The sequence below is a fragment of the Bubalus bubalis genome, chromosome 15 (assembly GCF_019923935.1).
Source record: "Bubalus bubalis isolate 160015118507 breed Murrah chromosome 15, NDDB_SH_1, whole genome shotgun sequence".
Classification (NCBI taxonomy): domain Eukaryota; kingdom Metazoa; phylum Chordata; class Mammalia; order Artiodactyla; family Bovidae; genus Bubalus; species Bubalus bubalis.
This window is the reverse complement of record NC_059171.1, coordinates 14,654,330-14,675,137: the sequence shown is the minus strand read 5'-3', so window position 1 is coordinate 14,675,137 and position 20,808 is coordinate 14,654,330. Positions and strand designations below refer to the sequence as shown.

The window sequence follows — 20,808 nt, the reverse complement described above, 5'->3', positions numbered from 1 at the left end:
ACTAAAGCTGTCTGAGTTCCAGTGGCCCCAGTGCTAGCTCGAGCCATCTGCTTTCCCAAAGTCACCGTGAGGCTCCTTGACTGGAAAAGCTGCAAGACAGTCCACTCATTTAAGACTTTCTTGGGGATGTATTAGGGTGCTTGGGCAAAATCACCTCCCAGGGATGTGTCAAGGTCCCTTGGACAATTACAGGCCCGGCCACACTGAGAGAGGCACCATCATGGCCAGGAGCTCTCGGGGGCCATGCAGAGGCCAGCACCACACCCCGCCAGGAGCAGGGCCCGCGAGGCTGTGGACTGGGGCAACAGCCCACCACGAGCCGCATCCGGGGCCCACAGGCTTAGTGGAGCCTTAATGACAAATGCAAATAAACCCACACGAGTGCATTCTTTTTATATTCCTGGCACTGGGTAACAGCAAATCACACACTGAATAGGGAAAGGGAACATTCACTAAGTCGACCAGTTCCACAGCTTCTTAGCTCTTCAGTAAGAGTTTTAGTATTAAAATTCAACTTAATCCTGGCAAGAGAGTCATTCGCATGAAGTGGAGGCTGAGTAGATGTATAATTTTTCTTAAATGGTTTCAGTAAATTGATATTTTACCACCAGTATCTCATGAAAGCCCAGAAACAAATACAGCAGCCTGTAAGCCTCTAAAAAACACTTGTGTTTGGAAAAAAGCAGCACTCATTATTGTCCTATTTTTTTAAAAATCAAATGGAATGTTTGTTTTTAACAGGAATGGCAAAAAAATGTTTCCCTCATTACAGTGGCTTTCATTAGGTTTCCTTTTATTGATAAAATAACGCATTCTTCTGCTCCAGCTGTCACTGGACTGGAACCTTCCAAGGAGGACACCGGGGCCACCCCATCACAGCACCACTTTCTTCTCTCAGGTTTCGACAGCTGATTGGAGAGAACGAAGTGTCCTAAACCCAAGCCAGTGTCCTCCAGGCCTCAGTGACAACTACCGTGAAGGTATGGATGCCCGCTTTGCTTAAGCGGCCACATCGGCACGTTCTGAGAACTGAGACCTTAATTAGACACTGGTTTGCCAGTGGCCTGGCCGGCAGGCACTGAATGACCACCCTGAGACAAGAGTGTGCTGGAATTTTCCTAGAACAGTCAGAGCTTAACTCTGCCCTCTGAGGCCATGCTGCATGATAGTAGTCTCCAAGGCTTTCACCAGTCTGGGCCGGGTTTCCCAAAGCTCGTGAACCTACAGTATCAGGAGCCGTGGGTTCCACAGCCCCACCATCGGCGTCACTGTCCCTGGCAGTCTCTTAGCTCCTCGAGGGCAAGGACTGTGCTTCATACGTCCTCAGTTCATCCAACCCCCCACAATCACACCAGCTGGTGGGCAGCAGGTGCTCAGCAAACACTGCTTGGGCCATTTGTTGTCCTGCGTGTACTAAGCTTTGTCCTGTGAACTCCACCGGCAGAACCCTCTCATTCTTTCTCTTAAGTCCAGTCGACAAAACAGGCTCTGTTTTTTCAGACCTTCCATGTCCCCTTGTTAGGAACTACTATTTTGGATTTTGTAGCCTGTGAACAACTAAAGACAAAGGCTCGGTGTTATTGTTAATTGTCTGCGTGCATTTTTCTGTGGCCCCTCAGCAGAGCACACTTGGAGAAGGCAGGGCCTCAATGACCTGAGTTCTCTGGCCCTCTTGGAAGGCATGGGGATTCAATAAATATTTGCTGACTGAGATTACCTAAAACAAACTGGCCTTTGACTCAGGCTTCAGAGTTAACACATGTCATGAGTCCTGGGGGACTCCTACAGTTGATATCTTTCCATCTGAAGCCTCAGAGATCATCAGTCCCAAACTGTACACGTGGACAGGGACCTATTTGCGCAACCTTGAACTTAAAAGCAGAAACCTGTTTGCCTTTTCTCAACACTGAATGATTTTTTTCCTCTTGGCTCTGTCAAAGAAGTTGGAGGTGGCATGGGCCACACGAAATATTTAATCCCTACTTGTAAACTGCAAGTCTATTCATTAGGTGACCCAGTTGCTAGACGGGCACGTCTGTCACACGCACAGGCAGATGGGCCAAAACACGTCTCCCAGAGGACTGTGGCCACCTCACGACTCAACCACGCAGGCTGGCTTGACAAGCAACTGACTTCTCTATGACAACCAGTTCCTTAGGAGGAGGCTGTGGGACCTGAATTGCTACAAGACTTGGGCTCAGGACGCATCTAAAGAAGCTGGCACCCCCTCAGCCCCTCAGACTCTGCGAAGCTCCAGGGCAGCCCTGGGGCTGATGGGATGTTTAATGTGCTTGAGTGCAGCTAAAAGGATTTGTTCCTCCACTGTCTGATGTGGTACAAATAATTATGACATCACACTAAAAGTTATCTCCTCCTCGGACGTCAGGGGCACCAAGCACTTAAGAGGAATTGCCAATATCTATCCTTCCATAGAGAGCTTCACTGGTGGCTCAGCAGTAAAAAAATCCAGTGAAGGAGTCGCAGGAGCTGCACATTTGATCCCTGGGTTGGGAAGATCCCCTGGAGGAGGGCATGGCAACCCACTCCAGTATTCTTGCCTGGAGAATCCCATGGACAGAGAAGCCTGGTGGGTACAGTCCATAGGGCTGCAAAGAGTCAGATACAACTGAAGCAGCTTAGCACATGTGCGCGCGCGCACACACACACACACACACACACACATACACACACACACACACAACCTTCCATAGTCTGATCTCATATAAGCAGGCTTCTTTTCCCACGGTAGCAGATAATGCTCAAAGAAAACCTCCACTGTCTTTTCTTCAAAACAAACAAAAAAAATCTTTGCAAACATGACAATTCCTTTGGTGAAGACTCCACACTCTGTGCAGAAAGGATTGCTACAGTTAACATGCCCAGAAAGGGAAATGAATTCTGCACTCACACTCCCTGGGGGCAAGACACGCATCTTTCAAAAGCCAAGAAAGGGGCGACTCAAGACTACGGCTTCTACACCAGCCAACTGTGCTTTGCCTCGCTAAGCAGAAAACCCCAAGACACACGGAACACTCTCGCGTTCGATGAGACAGAGCCCTGGATGAAAGAAACCAATGGGGAGAAAACGTGCAGAGGCCCAGCTCGACGGCAGGATTTCCTATCGAATTTGTTTCATTCGGGACTGGCCGTGACCAAGGGGCAGCGTCAATCCTGTTGGCTAACAGAGCTCAGAGTACAAGCTGGAAGAAAAACAAAGCTGGTCTTTCAGACCTTTCTCCCCTCAGCTGATGCGAGACATGCTGTGGGAGAGCAGAGGGAAGATGTGGAAAGCAACGAGGCACAATGAGGAGGAAAAGCAACCCCAGGACAAAACGGAGGTTCAGCCACGGAAACTGAGCCCTGAGTTACCTCCACAGAGGAGGCAATGCCTGAAGGCTGGTAAAATCTGCCATTGTCTCCCAACTCTATCGCTTCCTCCCTACCCTTCAAACTGCAGCAACCGTGCCACGCTGGGCCTGGACCGTTACAAAGGCTTCCTTCCTCAGCCACCCCTCAGGGCTTTGTCTCTGAATCCATCATCTGCCGAGGGACCGTTCTTAAACATGACCACATTGCTCCCCTGCTAATATAAAAAACCCTTTCTTGGCTCCCAGCTTCCACTGGATAAAATTAAAACTCCTTGGCCTTGAAAGACATTCTTACACCACTTGACCTCACCTGCATTTCCAGTCAGTTACTGCCACTTCCTCCACCCAAACCCCAGGTTCCATGACACACACACACACAAATAAAAAGCAACAAAAAATCTCCACTCAGACCTGGTGACATCAATTTACTTTATACAAAACCCCGAAGAGGAAATAAACTCCTCCAAGGACAGAAAATTGAGGGGCTCGCATACTTGAGGATGATGAAAACCAATATTCTGACAAAACAGTTCAGCCCAAACATATATGATGTTTGTAATAAAAATGAACAGAGAAAATACTGATTTGGTGCATAGAAGGCCACAAGTGCACTAATCTCAAAATGGGAAATATCACAAATGTTCCCATTGTCTCAGCAAAGAAAATTTGTGAGATGGCAACTGAATAAATCTACTTGCTGGTTTTTTTTATTATGAGGTAAAGCTTACATCCAGCAAATCCCATGTTTTAAACTGCCAGGGTGGAAATCTGTTATTTAGAAATTTGAGGTCTTCCTTAAAAGATACACTGCTTTATCTACTAGATGGATGTCCTCTAAATGCCTTAAACTAGTGCAACCGATAAACAGTGGTCGAGATAATTAAAGCTCAAAGCAGTAGGTGTTAAATTCACCTTATGGTGGAAACTGGGGCTTCCCTGGTGGCTCAGTGGTAAAGAATCCACCTGCAATGCAGGAGCTGCAGGAGATGTGGGTTGGATCCCTGGTTCCAGAAGATCCCCTGGAGGAGGGCATGGCAACCCACTCCAGTATTCTTGCCTGGAGAACCCCATGGACAGAGGAGCCAGGCGGGTTAAGTGCATAGGGTTGCAAAGAGTTGGACACAACTGCAGTGATTTAGCTTGCACGCACACATGGTAGAAACTTAGGCTTGATAGCAAAGTCAGAAAGTAGAAAGCCTTTTATGGATACCACCACCCCAAACCCAACCTTCAGAAAATTAGCCTTCAGACGTAAAAGTTAAATATTTGTGTGGCCTGTTACGACACTCTGAATCACCTCATAGGAAACAAGCACCTGGATGATGTTTCTTAGTTTTAGCATAAAGGGACATTAAGTCCTGACTTGGCCTCAAAGACTCAAATGCTTATTTACTTTCATGGTGATTACAAAGCACGAAACTGGCTGTAACTCTAGCTTATTTTTCCGGAGATGACTTAATAACCTATTTTATTACTAGTTAACACACACTGTAAATGAAATAATAATTAAAATTTTCTCCTACATAGTCCCACAGGGATGATATACTTGCCCTTAAGATGAACTTGCCAACTCTGGCTTAGGTAGAGCCCATGGGAACATATAATCTTAGAGCTTGACTGGACATTATAGGTATGCAGATGACCTATTTATTTCCAAAAGTGAAGACACAGAACACCACAGTGATAAAGTCACTTAAAAATCATCCAGTCTAGGTGGTGGTCAAACTGGAGCCCAAAACATTTGCCACCTAAATTCTGGGCTCTTGCTATTGAACTGTAATGCCCCACAACATGAAGCTATCAGAGCTAGTCAGCCTGGGGTTCAAAAGGATTAACTGTAGCTAACTGCTAAGTGTTTATTATGTGCCAGGCATTCTGTGCTAAGTGTTTTATAAGCACTGGCACATTTAATCATCTCAACCATCTCCACTGCGGACCAAGGAACTGAGGCTTGTCCAAAGACAGACAGCTCAGAAGAGGGGAATAAGGATTCATGTCCAAGTTAGGGCTTCAAAGTGTGTGCTTATTGAGAGTGTTGGCCTTGCTGGGCCTGCCCACTACCCACCCACCACCCCGCCTTGTAATTCACACGTAATCATAATGAAGGCTCTGAGAAGAACTGTAATACAAGAGTCCTGTTGAACTCTGCTTGATCCAACACTTTCAAACTTTGGCCATGGAAATTCTCCCCACATGCCCTGAAAATCTATTTAACATCTTTCAGAACTAGTGTTTTTGGCATTATAGATGGGGAAAAATCGGTGTGAAGAGTTAGAATTCTAGCTTAACAATTTCTTTTCTGCCTAACATCCTGTACACTGCCCCTGTGAAGGCTGCCAACTGTCACTCATTCATTTTTAGCAACACCTTCATCTCTATTAGGTGTCCCATCCAAATCAAAGATGTAATGGAAGGAAAGAAACTTATGTTTACTGTTGGGAAGCACACTGTGGTCCCTGAACATGTGTGAGATATGACTGCATTATATATTTACAGGCAAGTGCTACTGTATTTACCAAGCACTTATTCTAAGGACTTGTTTACAGAAAATGCTCTGCTATCTAACAATGGCCTAGACTTATTCTACCATCCTGTGTGTAACTCATACAAAAGCTGAGGTCACACATGAAAGCAGATTCTTAAATTCCTACTTAAGAAATCCTTAAGAAAGGTCTTTAAGCTCAGACCTGCTTCAAACACCTACACTGGTCCTTAATTACATAAAAAGCTAGTCTCTAACTTTAAGAAACACTTCAGCATGCCTTCCATTAAGTATGAATTTAGTTTAAATTATTTGCTTGTGTCTATTAGGAAAATAAACCCAATTCTGGAAAGAAAAAAAAATCAGGTTTATGAAGGCAGAATCACATTTGGGTGTGAAGTATGAAGCAAAAAGATGACTGGGCTGCTCATAAAAATGTCACATCAAAAAATAAACTCTAAGAGAGTCAAATCATCAGCAACTGTGAACAAATTCAACTAGTTCCATGAACCTTTTGAAACAAACCAAAGCATGGGAGATGAGAGAATTCCTACAGGTAACTAACAATCCTGCAGGTCTGAACCACTCATTCAGAATTTACTGGTCATGGCAGATTTTCCCGTTGGATGTGGTAATCTTAGCTCACCCCTTAGAATGTACATTCCTTGAAGAGGCTGAGGAACCAGGAGCAGGTCTGGTGTTGTCTGTATCTCCTGCTGCTTTACAGCCAGCATATGGGTAAAGGTTCAACAAATAGGAGAGGTCACATTTTTCTGAAAGGCTGAAAGCAAGCTTAAAGCCACTGGGTGAAAGAAAATAACCACATATTTGAAACAAGTTACCTGGCTAAAACACATTGGGGAAAACTCAATCCATGAACTCTTACAAGGTCTCCTTATGAAAAGGGGAATCTGGAATTTAGCCTTATATTGTGAGGAGGACTAACAGAAAGATAAGGATGACTTTAGAAGAATCCGCCAACTCATTAAGAATGCCTCCAATGAGCCGGGCACAACACTAGTCTCTGGAGTACATCGGAATGGCTGAACAGTGTTTCAAAAAGTAACACTGAGTTAGAGTACTTCACAGTAGAAATTTTCTTCTTTGTTTAAAAAAAGAACAGAATGTGGGTCAAAGCACTTCGATTTTCTAGCCAACAAAGCACAAACAAAATCTTTCTCTAATAAAATGCTCAGCCCAACAATCAGCATGTTAAGAAAAACAATAGCAAAAAAACCTGACCAAAGGATTACTTGGCTCATCTCAATGTACATTTATGATTCAATAGAATCCATATCATTGTCACAGAAGATGTCTCACCATAGGTATGTTGGTGTACTGCTTCAACATTATTTTTCTTCCTACAGGGTTTGTCTATTAAGTCTACAGTATGGTCCTGGCTCAGTAAATGGTTTGGTGGGTAAATTTAAACCAATATCTCAAATAGGAGGACCCAGAAGCCCCTGTATGCTTATTTAACCGAAGGGTGCAATTCTCCTCTTCACCCCCGCCCCGACCCCCAAGCATTACGACATAGAACAGGCAGGATTCAGGGCCTCGGTCCCATTTCTCTTTAAACTAGGCCTTGGTAACACAAATGGCCCTGATTACGGACACTTCCTTGCCAATATGCAAGAATATGCTCCCTTGCCAATAATCATATCACAGCCATATCACTCTACAAAGCCCCCTGTTCCACAGCCCTCAGTCTCTATAGGCCACCGTTTCATGAAGAAAAGCCACCAACTAAACTGAGCAGAAAGAAAGCTAAACCTTGCACCTAAATTCTTGACATACTTTATGCTTTGTCACCTAGAGAAAATTACAGGGTCAACTAATTAAATGCAAAATCTCTCACCTAGAGAGAGTTTTCACTTTATGTCCTTTTGTAACTTTTGAGTTTCGAAACATCTATATTGTGAAATTCAATCCATTTTTTTTCCTTAATTTTCTTCCTAGGATTCAGTTCAGTTCAGTTCAGTTGCTCAGTCGTGTCCGACTCTTTGCAACCCCATGGACTGCAGCACACCAGGTCTCCCTGTCCATCACCAACTCCCGGAGTTTACTCAAACTCATGTTCATAGAGTCAGTGATGCCATCTAACCATCTCATCCCCTGTCGTCCCCTTCTCCTCCCGCCTTCAATCTTTCCCAGCATCAGCGTCTTTCCAAATGTAAACAAAACCAGTATTCCTCTTCGGGGACATGGATGTCAAAAAAGAGGTAGGGGGTGAGGGGTGGGGAGTGGGGAACAAGAGCAGAACACATCACAAGTTTGCACTTCTCTTTGTGATAAAGGGTTTGGATTCTTGGTCCAAAGAGAGTAGGGGAGTTACCTGGGAACTAGGGCTCTTATGGAGCAATGGATATTAAAGCAACGCCTGGGCCGCGCAGGGAGGGGGGTTATGTTGAATATGCATGACACACAGAAGGAAAATGTTCATGACTTACAGATGTGCTCTGAGTGGCGCTTTCTTCCTTTTTTGGAATATCAAACAGAGGGAAGAGAGAGGTTTGCTGCCATGTTATTATAAGCACTGCTGCCTCTCTCTCTCCCGAACTAAAATATTCTAGTATTTATTTTGCCATCCATATGACCACAGTTTAGACTAGAGTAAAAATAGAAGCCGTGTGGGCCTAACCTGAAAAGTCCCAAGGGCTGGAGAGGGTCAGGATTAATATATTCTAACTGAAATAACCAGATTCTGTTTCCTGGTGGCGTTTGGCAGGGGAGGGGGTGGGGGGAAGAGATTTGGAATGTATTTCTCATTCAGAAGTGTTTTGTAAAAACTACCATAATGGAACAGACTCCAAGTCAAGCACAGGAAGCCAAGAGGCTCTGGTTTAGATTTAATAATTCACTCTAAAGGCTTTTCAACTGCTACAATTTTAAGCCCCAAGGCACAGCCACATATATTCTCTACTCTATACGGGAGCTGATGGAGTGCCCCAGGATGCCTATGGGACAGGAAAATGGGAAAGACCTCAGGTCCAAAGGGCAGACCACACCCTGCCAGGCTCCAACTAATGCTGGAGAATAAACCTGCTCTCAAGAGTTGAGGGGCAGTTGGTGAATGGAATTTCCAACTGAGCCTATTTCAGGTCTAAGCTAGCACTGAGATTGAACATTGATACGGCCACTTTTCTACAGGCCTGTAAAGAGGAGCTCTATGTGAAAGACGCCAACTTACAGAAATGGGCACGAGCCCTTCGGGAAGCACACTGGCAATGTGTTTTAAGAAGATACAAAATCTTTTCTACCATCTGATCAGATATTTCTACTCTCAGGAATTATCCTAAGGAAATATTCTAAAAAGAAGGCAAAGTGGAATGTTTACTATTGAATTAAGGCAAAACCACTGAGACAATGTAAATGCAACTACAGAAGGATAGCTATGTCAATTATGTATCATACATTAATTTTCTCAACATAGCCATTAAATATTATATCCCACAGAACAATGAGGAAAAATGTTTGGACAACACACTGTATTTAAAAAGTATATATTGCTTTATTATTTTCTAATATTACAACTCTAAAAATTTCAAATCAATAGAAAAATGAAGAGTTAATTGGTGAGCTGGTGGCTTGTGAATGATCTTGTTCCTAATTACTGTTATATTTTCCCAACATATATATGCTGCTAAAGACACAAACAATGGAAATGGCCAGGAACCAGCTTCCAAACATCAACAGTACTTTTAACAGCTAATATATTTAAACAGACAGGTACATACATGTAGAAAGAGCCTAAAGAAAGCATCATGGAAGTATACAGGTATGTAAGTGACAAACATTAAAAAAAAAAAAAAAGTGCACACTTCAGGAAAGTGCCACAGAATCACACCACAGTGCTTTGGTCACTCCTGATCCAGTTTATCTAAAGCGACAAGGGCAAAAGGTCTAATAAAATGGATATTTAATCACAAGATTCTAGGTTCTAAAATGCCCTGGGTCTCATTGGTGCTTTAGTTGCTAAGTCGTGTCCGACTCTTATGACCCCATTGACTGTAGCCTGTCAGGCTCCTCTGTCCATGGGACTCTCCAGGCAAGAATACTGGAGTGGGTTGCCATTTCCTTCTCCAGGAATGGAGAATGGGTCTCATTACCCATCTCATTAGTTATTCTTTGCTTCTGGGTTATTTAAAGCAGGGAAGATACTCCACTTCAAGGTGTGGCTGTCAACAATCTCCCTTCCTGTCTAGTCCCCACCTGCAGTGGTCACTCTCTGACCTAGAAGCACCGTGCCCAGGACACACTCCAGGGCTGACGTGCCAGTGAGCCCTGAAGATGTTCTGAGTTGCTCCTGGTTTTCAGGGCCCATTCTGTTACATTCTCTGATGGCTCAGTTGGTAAAGAATTTGCCTGCAATGCAGGAGACCCTGGTTCAATTCCTGGGTCAGGAAGATCCACTGGAGAAGAGATAGGCTATCCACTTCACTATCCTTGGGCTACCCTGGTGGCTCAGCTGGTAAAGATTCTGCCTGCGATGCAGGAGACCTGGGTTCGATCCCTGGGTTGGGAAGATCTCCTGGAGAAGGGGAAGGCTACCCACTCCAGTATTCTGGCCTGGAGAATTCCATGGACTGCATGGTCCATGGGGTTGCAAAGAGTCGGAAACGACGGAGCGAGTTTCATTTCACTTCACTCTGTTACATCAATGTTGTCTGTCTGTAAGGAAAGCCTCTTGTTCTATCTCTCCTTTTGCTGATTCTAGAAAGCCTTGGGTTGCCAAGGTGACTACCTGATCTAGGAGACTTTTTCGATGAAGAAAATGACATGTGACTACTTCCTTACCCCAGAAGATTGAAAACGTGATGGTGCTTATCTAAATAAAAGGAACAAAGCTAGACAGAAGGAGATACCTCCAAAGGTGATGAGACCACAGATTTCAAAACTGAAGCCAAACTGTTCTGAAGGGTGGATTTTTAATACCAAGTGCCAAGTCACAGTGGTGGCTGTATTGGGAGCTGAAGGTAATCACACTCTTGATTATCTCCCAGAAAAGCATCCTGATTCTGCCCAAGACTCATTGCCCCTGGCCCTGTATTTCTTTTTGTTGTAGAAAGGAATTGTTCCTGACCAAACTCTTCAACCAATTAACAAGGAAGGCCATTAAAGAAATGATTTCCTTAACTTAGGAAGCAGGCAAAGATTTAAAGGTATTAGAGACTGATTACGAAATCCACTGTAGATCCTGTATAAAATTCCACAAGAAATGAAACCTGAGCTCCCAGACAAAAGCATCTGTTTCACAGGGAGTATGTTTATAGTCACGTGACCTGTGCCATCTCTTACACGAATGCATTTGAGAAAGCACTCATGTTGGTGTTGTCGAGTGTTGTTTATGAGTTATTTATCTGAAGATAACATTTACAATCTTACCAAAGGAAGAGGAAAGAAGCTGTGTGGACAGTCATATTTTTTCCCAACAATGATAAACACTTCATTGGCTATTCAAACTAACATGTGGGGAAAAAACTTCAAAAATCCAAAAGGTAACCTAATCCCCACCACCCAGCACTGCCTTCTGTCTTTCTGATCAGCATCTATGGAGCCATTCCAACATCCTGCTGATGGAATCTTATACTCTTACAATACAAGGGTATGGAAGATGAAGGGAAAAGGGGAACCTGCAAGATGGTAAAATTACATGCTCAATTAAAAAATAATATTTAAGAAATGCTTTTGAGAATGTATTTTTTGTAAAGAGCCTATCATTATTATTTTTTGCATCCAAGTAAGGCCAATTCATGGTAATTTCCTAGTGATAATTAAAAGTCTCAGTTGGAACACACATTCATAAGCACATTTCATAAGAGAAATAGCACTTCATTTTCTAAAAATACAAGAGATAAAGAAAAGCAAATATTAATTGTTGGGAGTCAAAAACATATCAGATCATCTCAAGGAATTTTTTTCCCCCAAGTAAATCCAGTAACAAAGGCTGCTTACCAACTGATTCCATCAGTTCTAAAGCAAGCCATACCAAAGGCCTATGGGGTGATTTAGCACTCATGGGTACTAAACGTAACAGTATTTTCTAAAAATTCCCACATTCCCCGGGATTTTGACTTCTTCCCAAATTAATGGGCCACCCTAGGCCTGCAAATGCCTTCTGCAAAGCAACCCATGGCCAGGTCTATGTAAAACGCCCCACCTTTTCAGATGACAGCCACCCAGGGCTGCTTGTTACATCTTCATTTCCGAAAGAGCACAGGTCCTACTGAGAAGTAAAGACCGGGGAGCCCAGCCCACATTCACGGTCTCTCACTTTGGTCCTGTCACAGCCGTTCAAGATGGGACCAGTTTCGGATAGATGTGACTGCTCCAGGCACCCTGCCGCCACACAGCGCCTCTGCCCACAGAATGGAGTTTATTATTTAACTGGGATGACACCAGCGGGCAGCCTGATTAGAGCTCGCTCCTGGTGCTCGGTGTAAAGATGCGTCCACTCCTCACCAGCCTCCAGGCAGCAGTTGGGGGTGTGGAAACTGGGGGCTATCCATTTCTATGCCTCCTTACTTGGCCTGAACATCCCTGCCTTTGCCAATGCTTTGGAACAGAGACTGACTTTCATCTCTCTTTTCCGGCTGCTTTACACACCACTGGTAGAAAAGTCACTTGCTTCTTGCCTCTCCTGCTTTGGAGGCTGAGGAATTCGGCTGAATGATTGCAGCTGCCACGGTAACCTCTTTGGCATGCACTCCGACACCCCCTCACCTAATAGCCTTTTCTCATCCGACTGCCCTGGCCCGCCGTTGCGGCCACAAGCCCTTCAAGTGGTCACACTGCAGCGAAGCCCCCATGGAAACCCGCTTGGAACTGTTCAAGCTCATAGCAAAGAAGGAGGTTTTTAATACAGATTGTTCTTTTTAAATCCTTTACAAAAACAGCTGTAATCAATCGTGCTGGGGGGCTCTGTATAAAGCTGCCACTCGGAAAGCTCTAATATTGATTCTTTCCCCTTGCATGGCTTTTAAGAAAACAACCCAATGTGAAGAAACCATAATCAATTTCTCGAGACTTTGCTAACATGAAACAGTGTCTAAATTAAAATATACTTTTTAAAATTAAATGAAAACCATAGTAAATATAAGAAATCCATCCATTATCCTGCCTTTTATTTGAGGACTGACGTGTTAGTTCTTAAAGCAAAGTCAATTGAACAAATGCAATAATTATTAAATACTGATTAAATCTCAGCAACTCTTCTGAGAGTTGTTTAGCAGGTGACACTAGCTGAAAGACTAAAGGGAAATCTGTCTTCATTTGAGGTCTGGCATTTCCAGTTCTTCATTTGCAAGATAATATACTATTTTCTCTGTGCCTATTCTTAGAGAAACTATCAATTCTAAGCCTGTGTTTATAGACAGTCATGATTCCAAGTGGTCACATCCTGACTGGACGTCCAAATACCAGAATATTTTAAGCCTTTTCACAGGAATTCTGGTTGATATATTATTCTGTCAAATTTGCCTTTCCACATGGGGCCCCTTAGAAGCCTGAGCATGCCAAAAGGTGAAAAGTCAATATTTAAAGCTGCTGTGTGCAAACAGAGCAATTTGGTGCTTTCGGTTGAAAATTATATTAAAAACCCTCACCAGCATCAACAGCCTATTTCGGGATTAGGCATTAAGGAAAAGCAAAATTTCACATAATGTCTGTTATCTGGACTTCAACGTAGAAGGAAAAAACCTGAAGACTTCAGTAAAATGCCATACATAAAATGAACACAGATCTGAAGTCTAAGCAGACTGACAACCCATAATACTTTGAATCAGCATGGCACTTACCATGTGAATGAAATTAGATCTGATAAAATCCAAGAGCTAGCAAAAAAGAAGGAAAAAAACACACACACAAGAAAACTTAACTGCCATTTGCTTTTGCTCCCAAATAAGAGTAATTTCAATCTCAAGGGAGAGAGCTACAATTTGTGTGGCTAATATGTGATATTCGGTCAAGATTCACATTCCTGGAATCCACAGACCACAGGATTTTACCCAGGGATGCGTGTACAATTTGCAAACTTATTAGTTGAGAAGTTTAACTCCCTTTCCACACCCACCCCAACCCCTCAAATTAGAGAAGGCCCCTGCTTTTTCACCAAACTAAATAAGCAAGAACTCAGAATTCTGTAAAAGTCCTTAACACTAGCTGATCAAGGGCCTAACCCTTTGTCAAGCTGGGCCTCCTGGGGTTGTCACACAAGGAGGATTTCACAGCTTCACTGCCCTGGGCAGCCTTTTTATCCCTAGTAAGTTACTTTAAGCAACTTTGCCACAGCAGACAAATCTCTGGCCTTCCTCTCTTCCATTGTAAAACTGCTGCAGCACAAAACAGCTAAGCCTTAAAGAGAAACCAGAATCGGCCTGGTCAACTCACTTCAGTCCCATCCTTCTATTTGAATGCTCTAGATCAGGGCTGCTCGACAAAACTATCTGTGATGATGACAATGCTCTAGATGTGCCTTGTCCAATGTGGAAGCCACTAGATACATATAGTTATCAAGCGGTTGAAATATGGCTGGTGCAACAGAGGCACCGAATTTTTTATTTTATTTTTAATCAATTTAAATGGAAATAGTCACACGTGGCTAGTGGCTACTGTATTGGACGCTGCAATGCTAGGGAGAATGTTTAAACTGTTGTTAGAAGCCTGGGCATAGCAAAGTTGTCTGCAGCTGCTGGGCTAAGCGGCTGTGGGGTTAAACGCTCTCTCCTTAAATGATAAGTGCACATTAGCAGAAATCAGTTCCTAACACAGAATTGCCTTTTCCATCACAACGCTCCCTTTGCACTACACACCTGTCAGAAAAAAAGTAAGCATTCAATCTAAGCCATTTAATAACTACTGATTAACCAAATATCTACTATGTGCCGAAAAGTTCTATCATCTGTTTAAAAATAACAGTAATGAATAAACAAAGTGAATGGATAAACAACGTGTGATACAGCCAAACAATTGAATAATATTCAGTGATAAGCTAAAATGAGCTAGCAAGCCACTAAAAGACCTGGAGGAAATATATATGCATATTACTAAGTGGGAAAAGTCAGTCTGAAAGGCTAAACAGTGTATGATTTCAACTATGACATTCTGGAAGAGGCAAAACTGGAGACAGTAAAAAGGTCAGATGTTCAGGGAGGAGGAGGAACGGATGAACAGGTGGAACACAGGGAATTTTTAGGGCAGTGAAACTATCCTGTGGAAAACTGTAGTAGTTAATACTTGATATGATGCATCTGTCAAAACCCATAGAATGAGGACTTCCCTGGTGGTCCAGTGGCTAAGACTACACTCCCAAGGCAAGGGACCTGGGTTCAATCCCTGGTCAGGGAACTAAACCCCACATGGAACAACTAAGAGTTCGCAAACCACAACTAAAGAGCCTGCGTACTGCAACTAAGACCCAGCACAGCCAAGTAAATAAATAAGCATTTTTTGAAAACCCATAGAAATATACAACACAAAGTGTGAACCTTAATGCAAACTGTGGACTATAGGTAATGATAATGTATCAATATTGGTTCATTAATTACACCCAATGGGTGCAACAATAAGGGAAATGATGGGGTGCTGGGAGATACATGAACCTACATACTATCTGGTCAATTATTCTGTACATCTTAACATGTACTCCCTCAAAATAAACTCTATTAATTATCAGGAAACCCAAATCTCTGGAGAATTCTTGCCCATATATCTCTCCTGAGCTATGCTCCCTTCCAGAACAACAACACACGTTTTTGGCAAACCAGCACACACGAGATGGTTCCTAGGTGTGAAAAATGTGTGTACATGGCTGGATCAAAGCAACGGCAGATACAATTAGCTGCATGAAATAAATGAGACCTTCTGGACTTCTGGAGTGATAGTGGTCCATTCACAGCAGTGATGGGTGTGTGCACTCATGCTTATTAATTCATTGTTGCCTCCGCTGATGCATCAAGCAAGTAAGGAAACTGGCAACAACAGACAGGTAAATGCAATCTTCTCCTGGGGAATGTCTACACGATTGCACCAGTGTTCTGTCCCCCAAGCCGTCACAATCACCCCGATAGTCTCTGATGCACTAATAAACCACAGGAAATAAAAACTCTGGTATAGCCTGGTTGTGAAAAAAATTATAAAAGACATTCTTAGGACAACTGGGGAAATCTGAATGTGGACTGGATATTAGAAGATAGTATGGACCTAGAATTAACTCTCTTGGGTAAGACTGTTTTCATATAAAATATTGTCCTTACTCACAGCGGGTGTGTACTGAAGTACTCAGGGATGAAATATCCTGATGGATGAATTTTACTATCAATAGCACAACCCTCCAAAATCTACACATAAATAAAGCAAATATGACTTCTAATTACTGAATTCAGGTGGAGGACAGTCTTTCAACTTTTATGCATATTTAAGAATTTTCTAAAAGTTTCAGGGTAATGGGGGAGACAATTTCAGCTGAAAACATTTCATATGACACCGAGGCTGATCATAAGGTAAACAGTTCATCCTTAATGGGTCAAGAAAGTGATGTTTTCCTAACCGGGAGGAAGAGTGGATGGAACTTCACTGAAAAGTACAACAGCCTGTGTTAAGTTGCTTCAACTAACTGGACCCACAAAGGACCACATGGGAAGAGGGGAGGTGATCAGACAAATCTTCCAGAAGGAAAGAAGGTCGTGAATTTGAGAGATAAACTACAGCCCTAAAGAATTTCCACCTCTGAAGACAGAAAAGGGAAAGATATGGGGATAAGAGAGGCATCTTCAGAATAAGGGGGGGAAATCCACCTTAGATAGGAACTCCCTTATCAGAACCAAGTGTGCAGATAAACTCTTAGGTGTCCTTTCTTTGGACAAACAAGTATCCGAGACACATAAACAGGAGCAGGCCATTTTCATACATGGGGTGGGGGGGCTTCATGGGATTCATCATTTAAAAGGCAAAAGAACCAAATTGGAAGCAAAAATCCCAGGCTGTGAGGGGCTCAAATATTAGCACCAGGAAAACAGAACTATCTCCTTGAACACGTAAGTGACGGGAAAGTTATCAAACAGCTGTGTCGAGGGAAAAGGATTCAGAACTTCCCATTTCCATCCTCACCTTCCCTCCATTTAATTCAACAAGAAATTGGTGGTGGCACTGAGTCCTAGAAATTATTATATATTAATATATGGAAAGGGTAATTCGCAAATTCAAGCTGTACACTTCTGGTTTGTGTCCTTTCCTGGAGGCACTGGGCTTCAGTAAAAAGTTGGCTAAAACAGACCAACCAGTCTTAGGGAATAAATTTCAGAGAGCAACCAGAGTCTTAGAGAATAAATCCTTTCCCCTGGTCATAGTCTTCTCTCTCAAGACAGGCTTGCATTTCTAAGACTCACAGCAGGTAGATCGTGGGGTCCTTTTTCAGGCACTTCTATATATCTGAGCATGCAAACTCTGGGAGATAGTGAAGTTAGGGAAACCTGGCATGCTGCAGTCCACAGGGTCGCAAAGAATCAGACACGACTGAGCAACTGAACAACAATGAAACTCAGAGATGTCAAAACCCGCTCAGGAACACATTTAGCAGGCGCGAAGAGTCGTACACAACTGCGCGACTTCACTTTCACTTTTCACTTTCATGCTTTGGAGAAGGAAATGGCAATCCACTCCAGTGTTCTTGCCTGGAGAATCCCAGGGATGGGGGAGCCTGGCAGGCTGCCGTCTATGGGGTCGCACAGAGTCAGACACGACTGAAGCGACTTAGCAGCAGCAGCAGCAGCATCCCCTGGAGAAGGCAATGGCACCCCACTCCAGTACTCTTGCCTGGAAAATCCCATGGATGGAGGAGCCTGGTAGGCTGCAGTCCATGGGGTCACTAAGAGTCGGACACGACTGAGCGACTTCACTTTCACTTTTCACTTTCATGCATTGGAGAAGGAAATGGCAACCCACTCCAGTGTTCTTGCCTGGAGAATCCCAGGGACGGGGGAGCCTGGTGGGCTGCCATCTATGGGGTCGCACAGAGTCAGACACGACTGAAGCGACTTAGCAGCAGCAGCAGCAACAGCATCTTTTTTAGGAAGGGACAAAGTGAATCCCCACAGTGGGAGAGAGGCTTGGATTTCTAGAGGTTCACACATAACACGTAACACAGTAAGTTCTAGGTGGTTCTTGAGTTTTCCAGACCATAACGTATGGACAGAAGTGTTCAATGTCTTTCTCACAAAACAATAAGACTAATACCTCACAATCTTCTGTGGAAAGCTGTCAGATGACTCTGGACAGGTGCCATCTCGGTCACAACAGGGTAAGAGCCTACAGCCTGCAGGGCCAGGAGGCCCGGCTTTGTTACTTTTCGGCTAATGGACACACTAACCATGGCTAATCGCTCCCAGCTGGTTGTTGCTGAGGGTAGGGGGAGGATGTGGACGGCTGCTTCTGCCAGGAATATTTAGGGACAATTCTGGAGTAAATTCTGAGTAGTCAAGTGACAACTCTAGATAAATTCCTGGTGAGACGGCTGCTGTTGTATACATGCTATGCTGTGCTTGGTCGCTCAGAGGTGTCTGACTCTTTGCAGCCCCGTGGACTGCAGCCCGCCAGACTCCTCTGTCCATGGGGATTGTCCAGGCAAGAATACTGGAGCAGGTTTCCATGCCCTCCACCAGGGGAATCTTCCCAACCCAGGGATTGAACCTAGGTCTTCCGCATTGCAGGCAGATTCTTTACCATTTGAGCCACCAGGGAAGCCCAAGGACACTGGAGTAGGTAGCCATTCCCTTCTCCAGGGGATCTTCCCGACCCAGGAATTGAACCAGGGTCTCCTGAATTGCAGGTGGATTCTTTACCAGCTGAGCTACCAGGGCAGTCCACTGCTATATATATGTGAATCATACACAGGCTTTCGTACAGTGATAAAGTGGATGAACTGTGGTAACAGTGACCTCATTTCTCTTCACCCCAAGTTCCCAAGGGCAGACTCCAGGTCTCCCCGTGGCTCAGCTACCCATCCAGGGTCTTTCCTAAAGATCCAGTCTGTGGTCCAGCCTTGCCAACTCCTCAGAGATGCCGGAAAGTTGAGAAGACCCAGGGCTAAAGGTGCCTGGCCACCCTGTATCCACTGAAACCAAGAGTTAATTTGTTCACTTCTTGAGCACCTACTGTATGCAGGATGCCATGGGAAGTACTGAGACCATGAAGCTGAAGGTGAGATGATACCAGCTAGGCATGGGGAGGGGGTGGGCGGAGGTTTGAGGGGCGGGAGGGAAGAAGGGAACCTGGAGGCAGAGAATGCCAGCTTTTAGGGGACCAAGATTGGATGGGAGGTTATTCAGAGGAGCCTCAGTTCTACATTGTGGAGGGCAGTGTGTGCGTCCAGGAACAGGAATGATAGTGAGAAGAGGCTGTGTAAAGGGGCAGGTCATGAAGGGCCTATGGGGAGAAACTAAAGAATTTTTATTCAGTGAGTAAATGAGGGGCTTAAAGTAGAAGTTCAAATTTGTGCTTTGGGAAATATCAGGTTGGATATAGTGCAGATGATGGATTAGAGGGGCTGGACTGGAGCCACAGTTGATGAGTCAAATTATGGCAGCAATTATGTAAGAAGTCTCAGGCAGACAGACTGGATGGCATTAATGTGGGTAGAATCTATAGGACCTGACAACTGATCACGTGAGGGGTAAGAGGATATAATGACTTTTTAAAATGACAAGAGTGGTTGCTATCCTTACAGTGTATTTGGGTACCAAATTTAAATGGATGAGACCTCAAAATATTCACAACACAGGGCAGGTATTAATTAGCCCCATTTTATAGCTGGAGAATCCTGAGCTTTAGTGATCACATGGTGAGTCCACCATCACTCACATACAACCCTAACACCCAGGATTGGAATGAGGGGTAGAGTCCTTCACGGACTCAGAAATACACGCAGAAGCAAGCATGGGGTTCCCACAGCAGTGGTTTGAGATTTGATGAGCTTGGAGACTGAGCGAGCAGGACGTGCCAGTGACACTTACTAGGGAGAGAATCAGAAATGAAACTTGATGGGTGACGGATTCCTCCCCTTATATTGAATGAATGGATTTTTATAGTCCATTGGGCCACACTCCAGACAATTAGGCAACACGGGCGTTAGAAAGGGCTTAAGAGACTCCAACCTGAAATCAGTGCACCCAGACAGAAACTCAGAGGCTTAGTCCATCTCCTTTTGGGTAAGATGAGAAAATAGCAATGCCTGTCTCCCGGATTTCATGGGAAAATTAAAGACAGACAACCTGTGAACCAGCCCCGTAAACTGGAAAATAAAAACCCAATGGATGATTATTTACTTTAGGCAGATCAGCCACCATTTTATTGATTAAAAAAAAAAAAAATGACTGTTACTCAAACTCGGGCCACTCTGGGGAATCACGCAACTTTCTTAGTCTGTGTCATAATGACGCCAGGGGCTCACAATGATCTGGCTAACCTTTATATAAAACAAACCAAACAAGCTTATCAGGACTGAAAAACACAGGAAAGGAAGGCTCTGTAACTACCCTAAACCCAACTCCACCTTCACATGAGCTACCTGAATATGGAGTTCCTCGTGTGGTTAGAAAGTGGGGAATGAACGCAACTCATGACTTCTATTAATTGACCATTTGACAGTAAACGAAGATGACACAACAGTGACCCACAGAAACAGATCACAATATGCAGAGCTGAGAGATCTTCTGGAAATTACGGGACAGATTCCTGCTTTGTGGCTCAGACATCAAAAATTACATCACACGCCTCTACTGTGTTTAGAAAATTAGCTTCCACAGCACCTAGGCTACCAGGAAAAGATGTCCAGTCATCCCAGGAGAGCACAACGCATCCAGCCAACTTTAAAAAAAATTATATTTATTTATTTTTAATTGATTGGGGATTGCTTTACAACATTGGTTGATTTCTGCCATACATCAACACAAATCAGAAGGGTCC

General features: G+C 43.9%; 1 protein-coding gene across 1 annotated transcript in view; it reads right to left on the bottom strand.

Annotated features, from left to right (window-relative positions):
• SDC2 (syndecan 2) overlaps nt 1-20,808 on the bottom strand; it is a 121,154-nt gene that overhangs the window by 18,554 nt on the left and 81,792 nt on the right. The window lies entirely within an intron of this gene.